The sequence below is a fragment of the Calypte anna genome, chromosome 1 (genome assembly GCF_003957555.1).
Source record: "Calypte anna isolate BGI_N300 chromosome 1, bCalAnn1_v1.p, whole genome shotgun sequence".
Taxonomy (NCBI): Eukaryota; Metazoa; Chordata; class Aves; order Apodiformes; family Trochilidae; genus Calypte; species Calypte anna.
Window position 1 is genome coordinate 7797714 of NC_044244.1, and position 20684 is coordinate 7818397.

Genomic DNA, 20684 nt, shown 5'->3' on the forward strand with positions numbered 1-20684 from the left:
AGGCCAAGTGCAGGGTCCTGCATCTGGGTCAAGGCAACCCAAGATGTGAATACAGGCTGGGGGAAGACACACTGGAGAGCAGCAATGTGGAAAAAGACCTGGGAGTACTAGTGGATCAAAAGGTGGACATGAGCCACCAGTGTGCAATTGCAGGCCAGAAAGCCAACTGCATCCTGGGCTGCAACAACAGAAGTGTGGCCAAGAGATTGGGAGAGGTGATTCTGCCCCTCTGCTCTGCCCTGGTGAGACCTGGAATATTGTGTCCAGCCCCCAGTACAAGAAAGATGTGGACCTGTTGGAAGCATGTCCAGAGGAGGGCCACAAAAACAGAGGGTTGGAAGACCTCTCTTATGAAGACAGGCTGAGGGACTTGGGGTTGTTCAGCCTGCAAAAGAGAAGGCTCTGGAGGGACGTAGTAGTGACCTTCCAGTACCTGAAGGATGCCTACAGGAGAGCTGGGGAGGAACTTTTTACAAGGGTTTGTAGTGAGAAGAAAAGAGGTAATGGTTTTAAACTGGAAGAGGAGAGGGTTAGGTTAGAGATTAGAAGGAAATTCTTTAGTGTGAGGGTGGTGACACATAGGAACAGGTTGTACAGGGAAGTTGTGGAAGCTCTATCCCTGGAAGTGTTCAAGGACAGGTTGGATGGGGCTCTGAGCAACCTGCTCTAGTGGGATGTGTCCCTACCCATGGCAGGGGGTTGGAACAGGATGATCTTTAAGGTCCTTTCCAACTCTAGACATTCTATGATTCTGTGATTCTATGAGCCATGATGGGACCCTGAAAGGGAGCAGGTTCTGTGCCCAGCGCCCTGACTGCAGCCAGATGTTGCATTGTGAAGGGAACACTTCCTTTCACAAGAAATTCTGGTAATTTTTTAATTCCAACTTGGGGAAAGACATCAAGCCCCTGCTCTGTTGTCCCTGCTATCCATGTCCTGATGAGGTCTATCCCATCCCATCTGGAGCTTTATAGTCTCCTCATGCTGACTGAAGGTGGGATTTACTGGCGTGCTTGGAATGGCTTTTCTTGTTCTATGAATGTAATTAATCACCACCAGCACACAGGTGGAAGATAAAATTTAATTCAGTGGCTTCTAATTAGTTGCCATTGCTGGAAGGGTTTGAAAGCAGAGAAAAAAAATTGCAGTTCTGTCTACACAATCAGGGGAGGTCTCATGGAGTAGCAGTGAGATAAATGAAATTTCACCTGAGAATTATGTGTTCCCTTTGATGACCTTTTGTTTTTCTCTTAAAAGATAAACAAAAAGCTTGAGTCTCTGTGGGTGTAAATCAGTGAAGCTCTGTTGGGGACAGTGGAGATCTACCAAGTTTTATCAGTCAAGGTGCAATGGAGCCTGTGGGTTAAAAGATCATCGAATAATCCTTATGTGAGGATTTTTGTGTGTGTATGAAAATGCACACTCAGGTGTGTACGTGACCTCACACTAGTTCAAGGTGACAGCTTTTTCATTTGTTTGTGTTTAGTGCACCTTGGAGGCTCTGCCTAGACAACAGTCATAAATGAAATGTCATCAGATTGTTAACACATTCCTGATTGTTAACAAAATAATTGCTTGATTTGTAGATAAAAAAGCCAATTGAAAGACTTGCTGAGTAATATTCCTCCCAGTCCCCTGACACGGATATAAATTAGAAATCCATCTGATACAAAGCACGGGACAAAAATGATCGATAGCAGGTTACAGTGCTATTTAATACAGCAAATTAATTGATCACATCTAGCAGATTTCTCTCCCAGTGGAAGCTCTGGGTATTGAACTTGTCACTCTCATTTCTCTTCTGTCCTTGCTGTTGGAAACAAGCCAGACAGTTTCATGCCATCATTTAAATTTATTTGTGACTTGAGAAAGTTGTGTCACCCTTGAGACAGTTAACTTTCAACTAAAAAGTTTGGTGACATTGTAGGAGATGAATATTATAAAAAGTTTTTGAGGACAAGGTAGAACTCCTCCAGCCAGACCAGACCTATTTGAGAACTGTCTTGAAATGTTTTTCCTGATTCTGATCCTATTATTTGACTGGCACCCTATTCAAAACCAGACAGACTCCAAAGGTATTACCCAGCACTGCTTTTTGTGGCCTTGGGCAATGGAGCCCAAAAGCAAATGACTGCAGGAATATCCCTTAAGCCTAGAAAGGACACTTCTTGTATCAAATGATGACAGAGATATGATGGTGGAGAAACAGGGAGAAACATCTGCTGCTTTCTGTGCCATACTATTTGATACCTTATATCCCCTCTCTAGTGGGTGTTTGGTGGCTCTAATTCATGGAATGACCCACCATGGATGCAGTGACAGGTTATTAACCTTCTGTTTTTACAAGGTCTATCCTTACAGAAATGTCTTCTTTGAGACTGCTGTAACTGACTTATTACAAAGTCTTAAATGTAAAGATAATAAGTGCTGCAATCTTTTCATTCTTCTCAAGCAATGTAGACAGTGGGTGAAATGCTATGGGCTTGCACTACAGAATCAAAGAATCACCTTGGTTGGAAAAGACCTCCAAGATCATCGAGACCAATCATACCCTAACACTGAAAAGACATTAACTAAGCCCTAAGTAAGCACTATATCTATATGACTCTTAAATACCTCTGGGGATGGTGACTCCACCACTGCCCTGGGCAGCCTGTTCCAATGTCTGATAACCCTTTCAGTGAAGAAATTCTTCCCAACATCCAATCTAAACCTCCCCTGGTGCAACTTCATCGCTTTACCTCTTGTCCTATCACTTGTAACTTCACTGAACAGACTGTTTCCCACCTCTTTAAGTCTTCTTTGGGTCAAGGGTTGGACTAGATGATCTCTGAGGTCCCTTCCAACCCGGCTAATTCTATGATTCTTTCAGGTAGCTGTAGAGAATGCTAAGGTCTCCCCTGAGTCTCCTTTTGGCTGAACAACTCCAGGTCCCTCAGATGCTCCTTAAAAGACTTGTACTCCAAAACTGAGCACAGTACTTGAGATGTGGCTTCACCAGTGCTGATTACTGGGGTAAGATCACCTCTCTGGTTCTGCTGACCATGCCAAGATCTTTTTTGTGGTTTTGCCCTTTGCCTGTAGAGTAAGAACTATTATCTGTTCAAGGACTCAGATTCTGGATTCCATTCCCAACTTGCGTCATAATTTGGCTTTAGGTAAAACAATCAAAATGGGCTGGTTCCCAATATAATCTACAGGGTTGTGAATTATCTCCAGGTGTGCAAAACGAGATTACACTTGTGGGTGACACAAGTGAAGGCTTCTTAGAGACTCCACAGTAAACCAGCAGTTGCCTTGTGCCTCTGGTCCAAACTAACCTGCCTATGTATTGTAAAAGATCACTAATCCTCCTGTTTGCTAAGGGATTTGGGATCCTCTGACATTTTTACAAGGTGCCATTTACTACTTCCATCCTATGTACTTTATCTGATATCTGATATCTGTCTATAGTCCTCATTCTCACATCTCCGTATTACCAAATGAAGGAGGATGGGGAGGGTTAAATTCTACTTTTCTAGGAGAAAATACATTTGAAGGCTTCAGATATCATTTAATGTCATATTTGAAATTTCTTGCTGGTACATTTCCTGTGAGTTACTTTATGTAAAATGGGACAGGGGGCAAGTATTAAAACAAGGCTCAGTGTTTTACCAGAGATGCAGTTAGAACACAGAGTTTATTCCTTAACTCTCTTTTTTTATGATCTGATTGTTATTAAAAATCACTTGGTGAAGATTTGTAAGATTTAGTTGCTATGAACCCAAATATGCATTTGGAAATTCTGTTGAGTGACTGTGCAGATGTGTATCCTTAGGGATTGTTTTAATTTCCACATTCATTAATGTGTTCTGTGGTGCCTGAGACCCAAACCTTTAAATAACACAGCTGTGAAAGCTGTGAGAGGAGACATCAGGATCAGGGCACAGTTTCATCATCAGCGTAGGTATGTGTGGCCATTAGGTCAGTCCTGTTCCCTGCTCTTCTTCCTCTTTCCTCTTTATAACTTAGCCACTCATTGCCACTTTCTCCTCTAGGTCCTCAGCAGTGCTCACACAGCATGTGATGACCCAGATCAGGGAGCTGTTCTGGCTGAAAAATGGTGCAAAACAAAATTTATGGCTTATATAGTGCTGACTTAAGGAAAGAGTAAAAAACATGCTGGGGCAGCCAAACTGCCCAGTATGCCTATTAACTTATTAAGCCATCACTGGAGATGCCTCCACACACATTTTGTCTGGATGAAAATAATCTTTTGGGGGGCCATTTTGCACCATCCCATAGAATTCAGTATTTGGTATCTTCATCATCTTCAGTGCAATGGTCTTAAAAGGCAGAAAGGTCTTTGCTTTCTTTAGTTTTACTTTGAAGGATGGCAATGCCCATCACCTGTTATTTAATACATAGGATGATGAGTGCATAAACTTTTTGAGTGTGGCTCATCCAGTTGTCGTTTGAAGTCAATGGATATCTTTTCTTGACTTAGCTGGGCAACATATAGGTGAGGCCCTGGATAAAAGACACATTGTTGTATTAAAGACCACTTGTCTCTGTAGGTTTCAAAAATAAGTAATCCCAGACACTTTCAAAGATGGCTGGGCTGGGGCTGCACAGATTTTCTTTGTGAAGTTTGATTTAAAGGAAAAATAAGTTTCTCACCGTCAGAGGGTGGGTAGCTGACCTGACCTTTTCTCTCTGAAAATCATCACAGAAAGAATAAATAAGATAATGATAATAAAAGCTCCCCTAGTCATTATCAGACAGGTGCTGAAAGAGATTTGGCAAGGGCTGAAGAAATGTCAGAGTGAAAATGTACATTGTCTCTGCTGAATGATGATGATGTCTGACCCTGTCTGGTGCCCAGCGAGGCCACTGAAATCTCCACTGACTTCAGGCAGAGTAAGGGTGGCTGAAGGCCAAGAGAAGACACTGCTCAGAGCATGGCCCTGAAGTGTCATGCAGGTGTTGGTGTGTTACATGGGAATGCCCTGTCCTTAAGAAACCATATAGTTAAATGTGCAGTAAATGTAGAGTGTAATAAAAGCAGTTTCTTGGAAGGAGACAGCCAGCCTTTAGTGCCAGTCTGCTCTCTGAATCTTTATGTGTTGAAATAGGCTGTGCCTGTCAACCCCTTGTGTTTCTCCTAGCTCTTGTGCTAAGCTTCCTGGATGACGATGAGAACTGCTTCATTACTTGAATGGTCCATGCACATCAGCATAATTTTATCTGGCTGGTAACTATGAGCTATACCCTGTGAAGCTACATAACATATATTCCTGGGGTTTCCTAGGAGGTTAGAGAAACTTCCATCAGAAATAGTTTAGGTATGGGGGATGAGAAGATGGTCTAAGTGGCTTCTGAAGTGCCCTTCTAGCCCTGCTATCTCTTATTTTAAACCTCTACTATACTAATAATGCATCATTTCTATGACAAGCATCTCTGGAGGCTCAGGTAAGAGGAGGGTGCTTCTAGGACTAGGAGCTGTTGAGAGGCGGGACGAGTGCATTCAGAAATTAAGTGTCAGCCCAGTGTGTCTCAGCTGGTTAAGAGATACAAAGGGAGGGACTTGTCTTACCTAACCTCAGATGCTTCTATGAAAATATATGTGTCTAAGCTAGGCTAACTAGCTCCTCCAGCTCTGGAGGGAGGCATGAGTAGAGTTCATGCTTTGGACACATCTCTACTGACTATCATCCCATGCTGCAGTATGCTAAGCAAGGGCAAAAGAAGTCCTTGGACCTGGTTCGTAGGGAAGATCAGTACCTTTTGCATTTCCACTGGGACAAAATATTCATCCAAACACTTTGCTATCAGCAGTTTGTTTCTAAACATTGATAAGGGTTATCTCTGTCCTCCTGCTGATGGAGCTGCTCATGGCTCTCTGAACTTCGCCCATCATTCTGTAGAGATCTGTCCACTGCAAGTCACTCGGCTCACTGATGTTTATATTATCATATTTGGGTTAGACTCCTGCATGATATGTTTAAACAGGTTATATGAAAACTTACCTAAAATGTCATTTATTCTGATTCCTTGCAAATATTGATAATATATTTTTGCTGAATTTTGGCATTCAGTCAGTAAACCTCTTTACTTTTTCATCTTTAATTTGCAGATGGCTTTGGCAGTGATTCAACCTCAGCTTCTGATGGTTGAAGCCTGGTGCTTGAATTAGGCTCAAGATGCAAATAGCTCAATTTTCAGAAAGTCTGAATATATGCAGCTGCCTCGTGGGGTTCTGAGTAATGCAATTAGAGCCGGGTTTCTCTCTGCCAAATAAGCTGCAATTGAATTAAGAGTCCAGAAAGAGAAATGTGACAGAATACACATAAATGTCTTGAGGAATTTGGGGATTTAAGAATAAGGATGGAAATAATTGGAAGTCTGGCTCAAGTTTTCAACTGGAAAGCACTCAAATAAGTAGTTTGAAAGGAGATGAAAGAAGAATGTGTTCAGGAGAAGGGAAATGCTGGGCATTAGGCCTGAGTGAGTGATGTGACTGACCCTGCTGATGGATGGGTCTGCTGCTCACTCACGGGCTGGGGGTGATAGGAGCACAAAGGGGTAGCAGGAATACTTCCTGATGCCAGAGGATATACTAGAAATAAGGAGTGCAACAAAAGAGAAGGATGGGCTAGAAGCCCAAAATTGGTAAGAAATGAGAACTTCAGCTTCTCTTTCAAAGCCTGAATTGGAAGTGGCTGATAGGAAGCCTTTGAAAACACTGGAGTAGGCTCAAAGTGTTGAAAACATGGTCCTTGAGTGTGGTCATGCTGCAGAGGCTGGGCACAGAGAAACACAGAGATGCAGAGAGATGCTCTTTGTCCTTCTGCATCTGCCATTTTTGGGGATATCACATCTTGGTGTCCCAGGGAAGGGAAAGTGTGATTTTCAATGTGATTAGTCTGAGGGAATCATAAGAGTGCCCAATGGTGTTGGACTCTCCTCTTTGTGTGGGGGCCTTTTATATATATGTACATATATATATAAATACACAGCTAATTCCTGTTGCACATGTAAATATAGATACTACATGGGTCTGTAAAGATTACAGATGCCACTTTTGGCAAGCAATATCTTTTAATAGCATTGCGTGCTGTTAATCAGGTTAAGAAAAGTATCACTGGAACAAGGTGTGTAAGTGCAGAGAAGGAATAAGGGACAGACCTGAGAGTTGTTATGAAGTGATATTGTGGTAGGGTAGAAGCTTTTGTATTTTTTTTTGGCTCATTGGTGTCTGTGGTTGGAAAACAACATGAGCAAGAACAAGCTGTTAAACTGCAAGACTATTGTATTTCATAACTGCTATGGTAAATGTTTAATGCTTCTGGGCTTCAGCCATTGTTTCTGCCCAGATCAAGTGTTCTGTACATTGGGAACGGGTTGTAAGGACTTGTGCTCTGCTCTCTCTGCCCTTCAGTTCTACAAGGCTACAGGGCACCTCCCATCTAGGTGAAGGAAGGAATGAAGAGATTGGTGAATAAAAATGGGAAAGGCATTAAAGTAGGTGTTGATCTTTGTCATGGAGAAAGCTCAGTTGTACTGGGGGTTTTCTGGGAAAAAGTTCTCCAGTCAATGTAGATGAAAATGATATTTTTTGAGTTCCAGAATTGCTATGAAATTGACATTGACTTTAAGATGAGAAGATCTGTGCACTGGAAATGCCTGTGTCTGTTAGCTGTTCTAGAGGACTGCAAGATAAGTTGTTCAGCTGGAGAAATCTGCACTGGATCTGGGAACCTGAGCGAGGAGGAGCACTCGGTGCCACTTAAAGTCAAGACAAGGATTGTGTGAGAAGTGGGGCAGTGGAGTTGGAGGACACCTGGAGGGATGTGTCCCACTGGAGTTACACTCAGCCAGCTCATGGTAGGCTGGGAGACAGAGAGGGGCTGCAGAGCAGGAGGTGTGGGTTCCACCACAGAGCCAGGAGATGTCTGCAGAAGTTTGGCACAGGACACGGATGGTGGGCACACACCATCAATCCTGTATCAAACCTTTTTGAACTTAGTGTGCTGGACAAATTCTGTTATTTTTTCTTCCCCTCTGGTCAGAGCTGTTACCAGTTCACTGTCTCTTTGACATCATCTGCTCGCATGAGGGAATCGCTTTTGAACATGGTGTCCTTCAAAGAGAGGGCATGAACATCGGACAGTTTCTTGCAACAGCTTTGCATGGTAGTACAGATATGATTTTACTAATTTTCCAAGAACAATAAAGCAAAATTAATCACAATTTCAAACAAACATAGTTGCCTGTTTTTATTGTAATTTTTCAGGTTGCTATTAATCTTTCATTTGATATTTAATGCTGAGGACTACACATTGATTCTGAGCAGCTTCTTGGAACAGCATCAATTTTCCATTTAGAAAATGTTTTGTTTTTTTTTTTTCCAGTTTAACCCTATATAGCGTGTAGTTCATTTCTGTCTAAATGAAGTCTAAGAGACACTTCCTTGCAGAAACCTAGTCTTTGGCCCTGAATTTCAAACCAGTTTTGCCTAGGAATTATCATCAATAAAGTAGGAAATGTTGTAGGAAATAACAGCTGAACTGGGGGAGGGACATGTTTAGAACATTAAGGCCAAATGCAGAAAAATAATAAAACAGAGTCAGACATACAATGAAAATTAAACCAGGCCCATGGCCAGATATAAAGATACTATATGTCTGGATCATAGTGGGGAAAAAACATTGAAAGCAAAACCAGAGTATTGGCTGGCAACAGGTAACATCTGCAATGGATTTGCCGTGAATTTCAGTGAAGAAATGTCTCCATCAGGCAGGAGAAGAAATCCCAGCATAATGGAATGGTGTCTTTCAGTGAGCTGCCAAGGGGGTGTAAGCATCCCCCCGTGCTGAGAAGGCTCCTCTGCCAGCTTGCTATATTTGGAAGCTCAAATTGCTGAGGCAGATTAGGAACACTGAGCCCAGTAAGCCAACGCTAATGGGAGATTTCCAGTGCTTGCAAACATCACGTGTGCTCTGAGGGGGTCAGTGCCATGGTCAAGGAGTCCTCCCCACCCCTAGGGATGGGCTTGAGTGACACCAGGTGCTGAGTACAGCATCATCATGGCTGCTTAACCAGCTTGAGATGCTGGGCCATTCAGCTGAACCAGTGCTCTGTGCAGTTGTATTCCACCAGTGTAAGTATCCAGGCTGGTTGATTTAAAACTGGCCAGTGGTGAAGCTCAAGTTGTGAGCTGCTGTTAAGCCTGTAATGAACAGCTGAGTTCTGCTTTTAAAAATGTGATAAAGTTGTTCCTAGGTAAAACTATAGTATAGGGAGGTAAAACTATAGTATAGGGAAGAAGATGATAGTGATGGTAGCTGGCACAGATTTTGGAGCTCTGCATGGCTGACCAAGAGCAGAAATTCATCTTCAGAGTCTTCATTACAGTCAATTATCAAAGCAAGAACCAGGTCCATGGAGTGTTTTCCAGACCTACTGATGAGTTGAAGGTCATGCAGAAAATAATCTGCCCTTCCATAAGGGAGCTGAGCACAGTAGAGGAAAAGTAATGGAAAGAGATAATGTAAGAACTTAGTTCTGTGGTAAAAACTTCCATGGGAGTCTTGGGACTCTTCTTGGGACACAGCTGCACACAGGGCTGGGGTAGTCAGAGATGAGGACATTTGGTGTCCACTCTCTGTGGAAACCTCATCTGCCTGGTTAAAGCTGGAGAGATTTCCATGGAGGGGTCAAGGAGGAGAGATAGAGACCTGACTCTTCTGCCTGAACTTGGAAGGACAGCAGAAATCCTTTTTTTCTTTATAATTTTGGTTACTGACCTGGGGTTTTTCAAGTCTCCTATGAGAGCTGACAGTCAGACACCATTGGAGAGGATGTTTCTGCATCCCATGGTGTGTCCCTCACAGCTTGCACTGCTTCTGAGACCCTCTCTGGCTGCAGATGGATTCCATTCTGGTTAGATATCCAGGAGGTATATTTTGAAAGAGCTGCTGTGAGAGCAGCCAGGACTGTTGAGACCAAACTGCTCTCTATAATTTTCTGACCTGATATAATATAAAGTGATATTTGAACATGCGTCAGAATAAGATTGTTTCAATATCGTGTTCTGTGCTTCATTCCAGCCTTGCACATTTAATGTAATAAAGAATTTTCCTCTTATGTGATATGAATGATGAAATGGATCTATTATAGTCATGTCATGTTATTTATATATTCTGGTTGCTTTAGGACTGGATTTATTTTTTTTTTTTTGTTCCTTGAAGATTGTATAATGAGATGAAAGGGGAAAAATGCATATTTTAATTGAGTATTTTTGTAGGGTTGAGGGTGTAGTGTACTGCATTTCACATGTGGCTCTAGGTTTTGTAGTATCTTCCTCTGCCTTGATTTATTTTTGAGCTTTCCTTTCTGCTATGCAGTTAGTTAGGTTTTTTAACATACATTGAACCATGAAGACTTTTATTGAACCATAAAAATATTAATTCCGGAGAAATCAGGATGTTATTTGTGCTTGGATGCAAAATAGCAAAGACTTTAATGATGTTTTGCTACGACTTTATTAACATGTGAATAACTCTGGAGACCTAGGGTAACAGTAGAAGAAGTGTTAAGCTCAGGATTGTTTGTTTTTCTGTAAGTAAGTGAAGAGAATTGCATGTCTTCTCCTTGTTTGTCAGCTGAATATTTATTTGCAGGGATTAAATAATCTACACCAGAGCCAGCATGGACTGATCTGTTCCACCATGTGGGATGCTGGCACTGCAAGGGGGCACAGAAAGAATAGGAAAAGACTGCCTGCAAAATAATCCTTGTGTGCACAGAGTACCTCCTCTGAGGGTGGTGTAGCTCATGTTTGCAGTCCTGGTGGCACAGAACTTTAGGAAGGCAGAATTATGCTGCTCACAGGTGGGTTTTTCAATAGTGGGAATGATCTCTGCCATCTATGGAGCTTGTCTGCATGTGCCATGGGCTGTGGACATGTCTACTGCCTTCCTCAATGCTCAAGGCCTGTCCTGCCAGGAGAAGCCAGATAAATTGAAAGGAACCAACCAAACTTTATGAATACACAAACCCCAGTCTACCTTAAGCTGTGTAAAGCTTGAGTTGGAGGCTAAAGCTCTGATCCTGTTTTCCTCAGTCCCATGATTGTGTGTGTTATTTTTATGGGCCCTGCAGGGATGAGGTTCCTCTGTGGAAATGGAGAAGTCTCCAACAAACCAAGTAGCTGGTTTCTCTCTGTAGCTGGTGGAGAAAAAGTCATGCTTCTAGGACCTTGTTATCTCCTTGTCCCCCCTACAGCTGGTGTCTAAAGTAGACACGTGGCCATTGTTTGCCTTCTGTGGACTGCAAAAGGAGATGGATATGGCCTTGCCCATGTAGAGATGTCTCATAGAGCTTGCCAGTATGTATCATTTTAATACAAGTCTGTTCCCTCCAAAGAAGGGTATACATTGATTGTGACAGCTTCACCCAAACTCTCATGATACCAAAGTGGTTCAAGAATAAGATGTTGCTGAGGTTTATTTTAATTTTGCTATTTATTTAATTTGCTATTCTCTGAGGTATATTTTATGAGGTATGAATTAGGAAACCAAGCTACAAAGTAAAAAAACAACCAAACCACAATATAGCAAGATATGAGTCTAGATTGTATGTGGGATCTGAATCAATACTATTAATACTATGAATAGCTGGGACCTTGAGTTTTTTCTTTCCTAGCTAACGCTAAGAAGTTTCTTAGTGCTTTTTACCTAGAATGCTCAGGTCTTATCTCAGTCACAGAGACCATGGGCATGATCTTTCCTCACACCATCATTCTGCCTTGAGATACTCTTCAGAGCTGACCCTAGATGACATTTTCAGAGGTATCTCAATACCAGGTTTATATCCTTTAACTTGTCTCAGCTTTCTCTGAAGCTGATGAAGAGAGAAAGGCACTCACAGAAGGTGATTTGTTCCATCCAGCCTAACATGGAATGACTTGTGTTCTGGGGATGGTTTGCTCCATTGACCAAAGAGAATGCCATGTTGTTTACTGTAGATCTGATACCATGACAGCCAGAAGTTTGGGATCAATCCTGCTCTAAGAGACTGGGGAAAACATTCTAGTGGAATCTGTGTCTTCTCTCCCAGGTCCTTTTGCAAATCCCCCCCTTTGCCTTCACATTTGTGCTGCACAGCATCTGATGTGCTTTGTGCTTGCCCTGTGACGATACCCGGTGATCATCAAAGCAGTGAGAGTGCTGCACAGTATGTTCCACACCAGCTACTTCCTTTCTGCTTTAATTATAACTGAGTTTGCTAATCCCGGTCTTGATTAATGAGCTTAATATGCAAATGTTATGATGAAACTGAAGCTCTTTGTAATTGCTTGCAGACAGATTACCACTTCGAGTACACAGAGTGCGACAGCAGTGGCTCCAGATGGAGGGTGGCTGTCCCGAATCCATCGGTGGAGTGCTCTGGACTACCCGACCCGGTGAAAGGGAAGGAATGCAGTATGTCAGCACTTTTCATTTTACAGACCTTACAAGCTTTTTGTCCTGTTTACCTTTGTATGGCTTCTCTAACTCTGACATTGATGTCTTTGAGTGTCCCCAAGCTATTCCTTCCCCTCCAATCCATCCCCTTGTCTCTTGGAGCTGTGGAGCAGGGATTTTCTTTGCAGTGTAGTTGAATAACTCAGTATCTGCTACAGGTACCCTTGTGTGCTAATTCACAGACAGCGACTTCTATTACAACACTCCTTAAAGAGATGTGTTTGCTTGTCTTGAGCTGCCATCCTCTTTAAGTTCTGCAGTTCTCTGGTTCATTAGTAGCTCTGTTGGCTAAAATGGTGACCAGGAGTGGCACTATTTGCATAGTGTCCACAATCTTGTTACCTGCATAATTTAGCTGATTACTGATCTGAATGCATAAGTAATGGTAAATGACTTATTTGCCTGAGTTATATTAAGCTTTTGAATTGTATTTATGTATTTATTTTTAACAACTTGGAGTGTTCATATATCACTTGGCCCTGTGGGTTATCTTGATGTTAAAAGACTTTGCATCTGAGAACAGAAGCAAACTGCTGCTGTATGAACACATTTGAACTATTCCCTCACTCTTCTGTAGCTTCCTGAGTGGAATGCTCTTTCACACCACACTTCTTTGTTCTAGCAATTCTCTCTGCAAAAGATCCTAGGAGTACTTTACTTTCTGAGTAATCTGTACCGAAGAGTACAAGTTATTGTATCTAACAAGTGGGACGTACAATTGCAACGTCCTTAAATTCCAATGTAGGAGAGGTGGGATTTTATTCAATTCTCACTCTTCTCCTGTAAAGTATTATTGTTCATTTCTTTATGGCATGTAATAAAGACATAAATGGCTTATGCTGCAGTGCTGACCACTGGAAGATTACTCACTGTTTGAAGGCATCATCTGAGAAGCTGCCAGTGTCATTCCTGGTACTTGGGGTTAGTTTCTGAGGTTTTAGATGTGGAATCTCTGTGTATCCTTAGGATGTGCTTTTCAATTACAGAAATATACAGCTGTGAACCACCTCAAATGATCCCAGAATTCAGCCTCTGTCCCAAATAGCAGCAATGACTTTGTCATTCATGGCTGATGTTTGCAGGGACCTCCGATGATGAAGATCACACAAGCTCCCCAGATATTTGTTCAACTGTTTTGTTCTGTTCATTTTCCCTCCTGTTAAATTTTTTTTTTCTGTTGTTGAATCTCTTGTTGCACTCCAAGCCTGTTTGGCTTTGCTGTATGTTCTACAAAGGAGCAGATAGTGTTATCCCTCCTGCTGCACAACCACTTCTTGTGTACTGTGGATTACACAGGTGTAACTTTTTTTTTCTGATATACAGTAAATCTTCTTAAACCTTATGATAAATGGTTTAAGGTCCAGAAACCTAGCACTCACCTTGACTTTCTGCTACAGATTTTGACAAATGGTGCACTTCCCTCTTCCTCTTCTCTTACTTATGCTTCTTTCTGCTCTTAAACCAGTTCTGATAAAAATCTGTTTTATAACAACAGATGAATCTCTAGCTTCTCTATAGCTGGGTCCCTAGTAGTCAAAGGGAAAACTTCACCCACTAGATTGACTGTGATGTTATACACCAAAGTACAGGTTTCTGTTAAATAAATGATATTGGCTTGGCTAACATCGTGATTTTTACTACAAAATATTTTAAACGGTGTGGGTTTTATCTGACTTTCTTCAGTGGGTGGGATATACTGGGAGAAGCAGCTTTTGAAAATTATTTGCCCTTCAGCTGTTTGGAGTTTTGACATGGGGAGATGCTGTTAGTGATGGTTTGTATTGAAAATACTGACAGAGAGACACCTCCTCACTGACTTGCCATTTTCTCTGAGCTGGGGGTTTCTGTCTCATCTGACAACACAGCAGCTGGACTGAAGACATCTTATACTAAAAGCACACATTTTTGTGCCAGAGGAAAATGTTCTGTATTTGGGATCATGCTTTCAGTGGATCATGTTCCAGAGTGAGATTTGTCTATAGACTTAACCAGTGTTGCATACACATCTCATCAAGGAATTAGTGGCTCCTTGAGATGCCTTCCTTTTCTCATAGGCTTAGTGTTATTTTATACTCAGATACATTTTTTTTTTGAAATACATCTGTCACCACTGCTAACTTCACAATTTACTGTTTGCAGTTCTTTTCATCTGTTCAGAAGTGCCTGCCACTTGAAAGTATCTGCTATTGATCTCTGCTTCTCCCTGAGAACAGAAGTAGCTTGCAGACTGTCATTAATTTAGGATCCTGAGAATACTGCACCAACTCCTCCTGCTCCCAAATTCTCAGCAGACATTCTCTTTAAATTGTGCCTGAACTGGGAATTCAGAAGTTGGCATGGCACTATGCTAAATGTCCAATCATCTCTGTAAATACGTCTAGACTGAGGTCTCCAATGGAGTGAAAAGACACTTGAGGTTGCTAAAAATATATTGGCTCAGGTGATTCATGTATCTGGAGCAATCTAACTGTGGTACCTGAGCTCAGTCAGTGCCTCGGGATGTGCTCATTTTCAGGATGTTGTGTTTTAGTGCTTTTCATTTAAAAGAACCCATTTAAAATTAGGTTGGGTAGCTCTGTGCTCTGTTGCATTTTGAAGTGCATGCTGACCTGCAAAGCCCAGCTGACTGTGACCTGCTGAGAGTAACTGCTAGCACTCCCTGAAATGGCTGTAATCTCCAAAACATGTCAGGAATTATGATTCTATGATTCTATGAATTAGACCTTCTGGGTCTTCAAAACCTAAATCAGCAAAGTTTACAGGCAGAGAAAACAAGGTCCTTTGAGAATTAGTCATGGGGTTCAGCATAGAAAGGACTGTCATATTCTGACTGCTTTATGACTTGGGTTTTAGAAGAATTTTTTTTTTCTCCCTTTATCATGCCCTGAGCACAAAGCAGTGTAGTGTCACACCTTCCCCTCCTGCCCACATCTCTCCCATCCAAGTGAGCATTAGGAAGCAGGGACCTGGCCTGAATTGCCAGATGTCTGTGATTCTGCAGGAGGTTCTGCTCCACAGTGACCCCAGATGTAGGAGGGAAGGTGCAGGAGCAGCTCTGCAGCACAGCAGCTCCTTTGCAATGGGACAACATTCCCCTTTGCATATTTGACTGTCTCTGGATTTCTTTTTGATCTGCTTGCCCTGTGAAGCTGTGGCCATCCCCACTTTCAGACCCCTCATCTGGATGGACATCAGCCTGTTTTGTCCTTGGGTGCAGTGTGGTACCTCAAGGCTGCCTCTGGACAGGCCATTGCATGGCCACATCATACTGCTCAGCCTCTCTCAGGCTTGTGTTTGCTCAGAAATGAGCCATATGTTTGATGCCACCACATTATGATTGCAAGGTATTCTGCAAAGAGATGCATTAAAGGTGCAGCAAAGATCTTGGCTGGGAAAAAAACCAATATTTATTACATTGGAAGCTACTCTGTGTGGCTCTCCTCTGCTTTCCATTTAAGGTGCTCCAGGCACCTTCCTAGTACCGTTTTGAAGGTAGGGTACATAGGTGGATGCAAGGAGGGCTGTACTGGGGTGGTGATGGACTGAGAGCCTCCCTCAGTGAAATCCAGACCTCTGAGTCACTCCATTACTTCTTGACAGTTGGGAATGTGCTTAGCTAATTTGGTCTCATTTATTTTTAATTACCACAGATCTCACTCTGATCTCCTCATGAGCCTGATAGCAGGAAGGGAATTTAGCTGATAAGGGTCATTACCATCAGGGCAGTTGCTTATCTTTTTAAAAAGAAAATATTCATGGCAGTCAATGGGAGCAGCTTGTTTTTGGGGGCCCTTGCCTGCACTACTGTATGGCTGAAAACCCCTTTGCTTGGCTGTGGGGGTTTGGTGCAGTGTCTAATGGGGATGTTTCAGGGTCTGGCAATGGGAGTAGGACTTGGTATCATGTTCCCACTGTCACCCTGCTGTAGTTTGTTTTGGTAGCCACAGTCAGGCTTTTCTGCCAGCCTGACCATATGTGCATGTTTTACATTCAAATTAAAAGTCCTTTATGGACAAGTTTGAAACCTGCCTTTCTTGCATGTCTCATTTCCTTCCTCTCTTCTTTATCTCCCTTCACTCGACTACATCCCAAATAACTGGTTCAGTGTGCCCTTGCTGTGCCCAGGCACACTCGTATGCTCTTCTCAGCAGTTTGTGACTAAAAAGGGCTTAAAGGGGTTCACATTTTGACCTCAAACTATTTTTTAATATTAACCCTCTTATTCCACAGCCTGTAAGTTACTTTTTGCCACTCTAAAGAAGGTTGCTCCTTATCTCATAAATATCTGTGATTATTAGTGGGGCTATGTGCATAATATATAAACTGCAGAGAGAATAATAAAGCAATTTCCAAAGGAACCGAATTTGCCATGTTCCAAGGGAAAAGCTGCTGGTAGGGTCAGTGTTGTAGTCAGAATCAAAATGCCAGTGATAATTATAATCAGCAAGGTTTCTTAAGAGAGGAGATACAAAAAGTATGGAAGAATTTGATCAAGTGCAGCGCTGGGGAGCTGGTAATGGCTCTGCCAAGCAAACTCCACCTTCACCTGGTGCCACCGAGGCTGGAACAACTTCTTTGGTACCAGAAATGTGCCTCAGTTTTGAGGTGAGGCCCATGAGTGTGTTCCAAATGGTGAGCATGTGAAAAGCTCCACTGACTTCAGAAAATAGGCTGTCCTTAATTACAATAGACTTTACTGGGACAATGGACTTCACTGAGAGCAAAATGTGTCCTGATTTATTGCTGCTGAGCTGTGTTGAATTTATTCTAATTTGTGTAATCTGCTCCTTGGATACCACAGGAGATATGGATCTTCCTGCTAATTGCAGTGAACTTTAAACACAATTAGGGCAAATGCCCTTTTTAAGGCTTGTAGGTTTTATAACATTTGATGGCAGTGTAAGCAATCTGCAGGAGTTTTAAGATTCTGCTTTTGTAACAGAAAACTAAAATAAAAGGGTTTGAATTCAGTGGTTTGGTCTCTGGTAAGATTTTGTATCTCGAGCAGGTAAGATGTGGGTCTGCTCCTAACTCCTTTGAATTCAATGGACATCTGCAAATCTTATAACATATGGTGCATGCATGTGCATGTCTGTGTAGATGGATAATATAAAATGAATGTTACCCATCTGGCAAAACATATATGCTGGTGTTACAGCTTTCTGACATTAAGTTTACATCTATTCATTGTCAGCTGCATTTGTATTCAGGCAAATTCTGTGCTATCATTGTGCTAAAGAATTGGTTCTTCTGGAGTTTTACTTAGAATTTTGAATTTGTCTGGTGAAGACTTGAACACAATAAAAAACATGATAAGTTTTAGAAGTTTCTTTAATGTTTCCATTACTGCAGATGGGGAAGTGAGTGTTAGCAGAAATAATCCCATGAGAATGGTGTTATTGATTACACAGTCACATTTATTTGTTATCTCAAAATAGCTTGCTATCTAATTAAAAAGTTACTATCACCACAGTTTCATTGTCTTCATATATGAATGCATGTAAGAACTACTTTTCATAGGGCTTAAGTAAGTCCAGAGTTACATCCTCTTAAAGCAAACATGTCAATCCTAACAAATCATCAGAAGGCTTTTTTGCCTTTTTTATTTTACATTCACTGAGGATTTTTTTCTGGTCTCACTAATAAGCCTTGAAATGAATGGGATTTCTACATTACAGCTGAAGAGAGGAACTCATCACTGGTGACATCACTGTTGATTGTATACATCCTCATTTTTTCTCACGACTTGAAAGCACTGGATCTTGTCTTCATCAATATTGATGTGTCATTATTTTTTTATTTTTTAATTTTTGATGTTATTCAGATATTGCTTCTTTGGGTATTCACCTTGGAAGAAACAATGACATCAAGCTACTAATGGCTGCTGGTGTTTAACCATGTCTTCTACATCTGACAAATGCACAGAGATATTACCTACATAAGGTGACAGATGGGTACCTGAGCTGTAGGAAAGTACTGTTGTGAGACAGTGTTCCAAAAATCTGTTCAGAAGATCTCCCCATTCCTTCCTTGCTCCTTGAGATTGCTCACTTCAATGGTATATCCTGATCTGCTCCCTCAATTTGACCACCAACTTCTCTTCTCTCTGTTAAACCGTTGCATGGCTTCCATGACCCTGCCTGTTAACCTCCAACTCGGATATGGAAGGTTGCACTCTCAAACCTAAATACCAAAAAAGTGTATTCTTAGTGGGTATAAAAATGAGAGAATATGAGAATTTCTTGATATGGTATAGATTTGGTCCTTGGCCTGTCATATTACCTGTTCCCCTGAGAGCATCCCTGCCAATGCATGTTCCTAACTTGAGACAGATAGGTGAGTCCTATTTTAGCATTAGGTTTCCCACCTGGACTGGGGCTTGAAGTTACATTTTGCTGTGGCATCTCCATCTGAATGTTTTCCTAATGTGTATTGTTATAAAAAGTAGAAACTCTAGTTTTACCATTAATTTTTCCAGATTTGTTCTTCTGTACATGAACAACACACTGAATTTTCAGAATAAGTCCAAATGCTGGCTTTTGGAAGTACAGATTCTTCTAGGTAAATAGATAAAAAAAAAGCACAAGAGTTTGTATGAACCCACAAAGTGTCATTCCTGAAGGAGTTGCTAGGAACTACATGTTAACATGTGTATTGAGACTTGCAGGAGAAAGGTTGGCTTTAGTGTCTTTTGATGATTTCTTCACCCTGTTTGTCTACAAGATGCTATTAAATCAGTTAAACAATTTCCTCTGAGCCACTGATTTGTCTTTGAACAGGAAGGCAGCTGGCAAGACCTTGAGATTTACAGTGGCTTGGTAGAGGGATGAGAGGCAAGCACAGTGTGTGTGTGTGTTTGTGTTTGTGTGTGTGCGTGTGAGTGTGTCTGTGTGTGTGTCTGTGTGTGTGTATGTGTGTGTGTTTGTGTGTTTATGTGTGTGTGTGTATGTGTGTATGTGTGTGTGTGTGTATGTGCAGAGGGAAATCTCAGATGGCACTAGAAGCCATTTTTTTTGGTAAGCAATCAAAATAAGCCTGATGAAATCCGTGTGGCCTGGAGAGCTGCTCTCCATCCCTGGAGGTATTTAAAAGATGTGTAGATGTGGTGCTTAGGGACATGGTTTAGAGGTGGACTTGGCAGCACTGGATTAATGGTAGGACTTAAAGCTCTCTTACATCCACAACTAGTTCTGTGATTCTATGATTGTTGTAACCCTGGTAGCAAATATGCTTGTTAACCTTATGGTGATGACTGCCTTCTTCCAGTCCATGTCACATTTTCATGAATTTATTGAGTATTCCCATGCCAAAACCCCACCTTTCAGTGTCTAAATGATAAAATAAAAATGGTAATAAAGTTACATCAGCTTTCAGTGTGATCACATTTCAAGCCTAAGCAACCTTGACAGACTTTTTTGTTCAATTAAGATTCAGTCTGGTTCCTGATAACACATTGGGATATAATGACTGAAGAAAATGAACATCAATTATTCACAGTCTATTGGAGAAGCCTTGTATAAATTATTCACAGAAGACATTCTGAAGCTGGCTGAGATTATAGGAAACATTAATAATGAAGCAATGATTTCCTCTTGTCCTTTGACTTTCTTTTTTTCTCCTCACCCCTTATTTTGGTTGGTTCTTGGCACCATGTCATGTGGACCCTGGTGTCCCAGGGTATCACTGAACAGATGCTTCTATGTGCTTGTCCTTGGCCACATCTTCCCCTCCAGGTTTGTGGCATGTGTCTGATGAATCCAGCAGCTGTTCAGAGGGACAACTGTGGGTTGCTGCCAACCTCATATTTCCTTTCTGAGCTCTGCCCACCAAAGGCTGAGCTAGCTCAGTTCAGACTCTGTCTGCAGGACATGGCAGTGTCTCACCCAAATCCCAGGAAGTGAGCCTTTGGATAATCAATGTAGGAATGGAGGGGGGAGAGATGGAAAACAAGTGTTTGAGATTATTTTTCCTGTATATTTTCACTGGTTTAGGTAGAATTGTTCTGTTGCTGTCCATTTCTAATGCTGTTATAATCTAGCACAATCCAGTCCCGTGTCTTTTTTTTAATTGTTATGTGTTGAGAGCAAGGGGCACCCAGAAGGGTGCATATGAATGTGGCAGCAGAATAAACAGAAGAACTGAAAAAATTTTAGGTATTTTAAGTGAGAAATGTCA

The 20684-nt window shown here is 41.7% G+C and overlaps 1 protein-coding gene across 1 annotated transcript in view; it reads left to right on the forward strand.

Moving 5' to 3' along the window:
• KIAA1324L (KIAA1324 like) overlaps positions 1-20684 on the forward strand; it is a 97464-nt gene that overhangs the window by 39226 nt on the left and 37554 nt on the right. The window contains exon 2 of the mRNA XM_030450359.1: positions 12347-12467. The gene's annotated coding sequence lies outside the window, so the exon portion shown is untranslated. The remainder of the gene's footprint in view (positions 1-12346; positions 12468-20684) is intronic.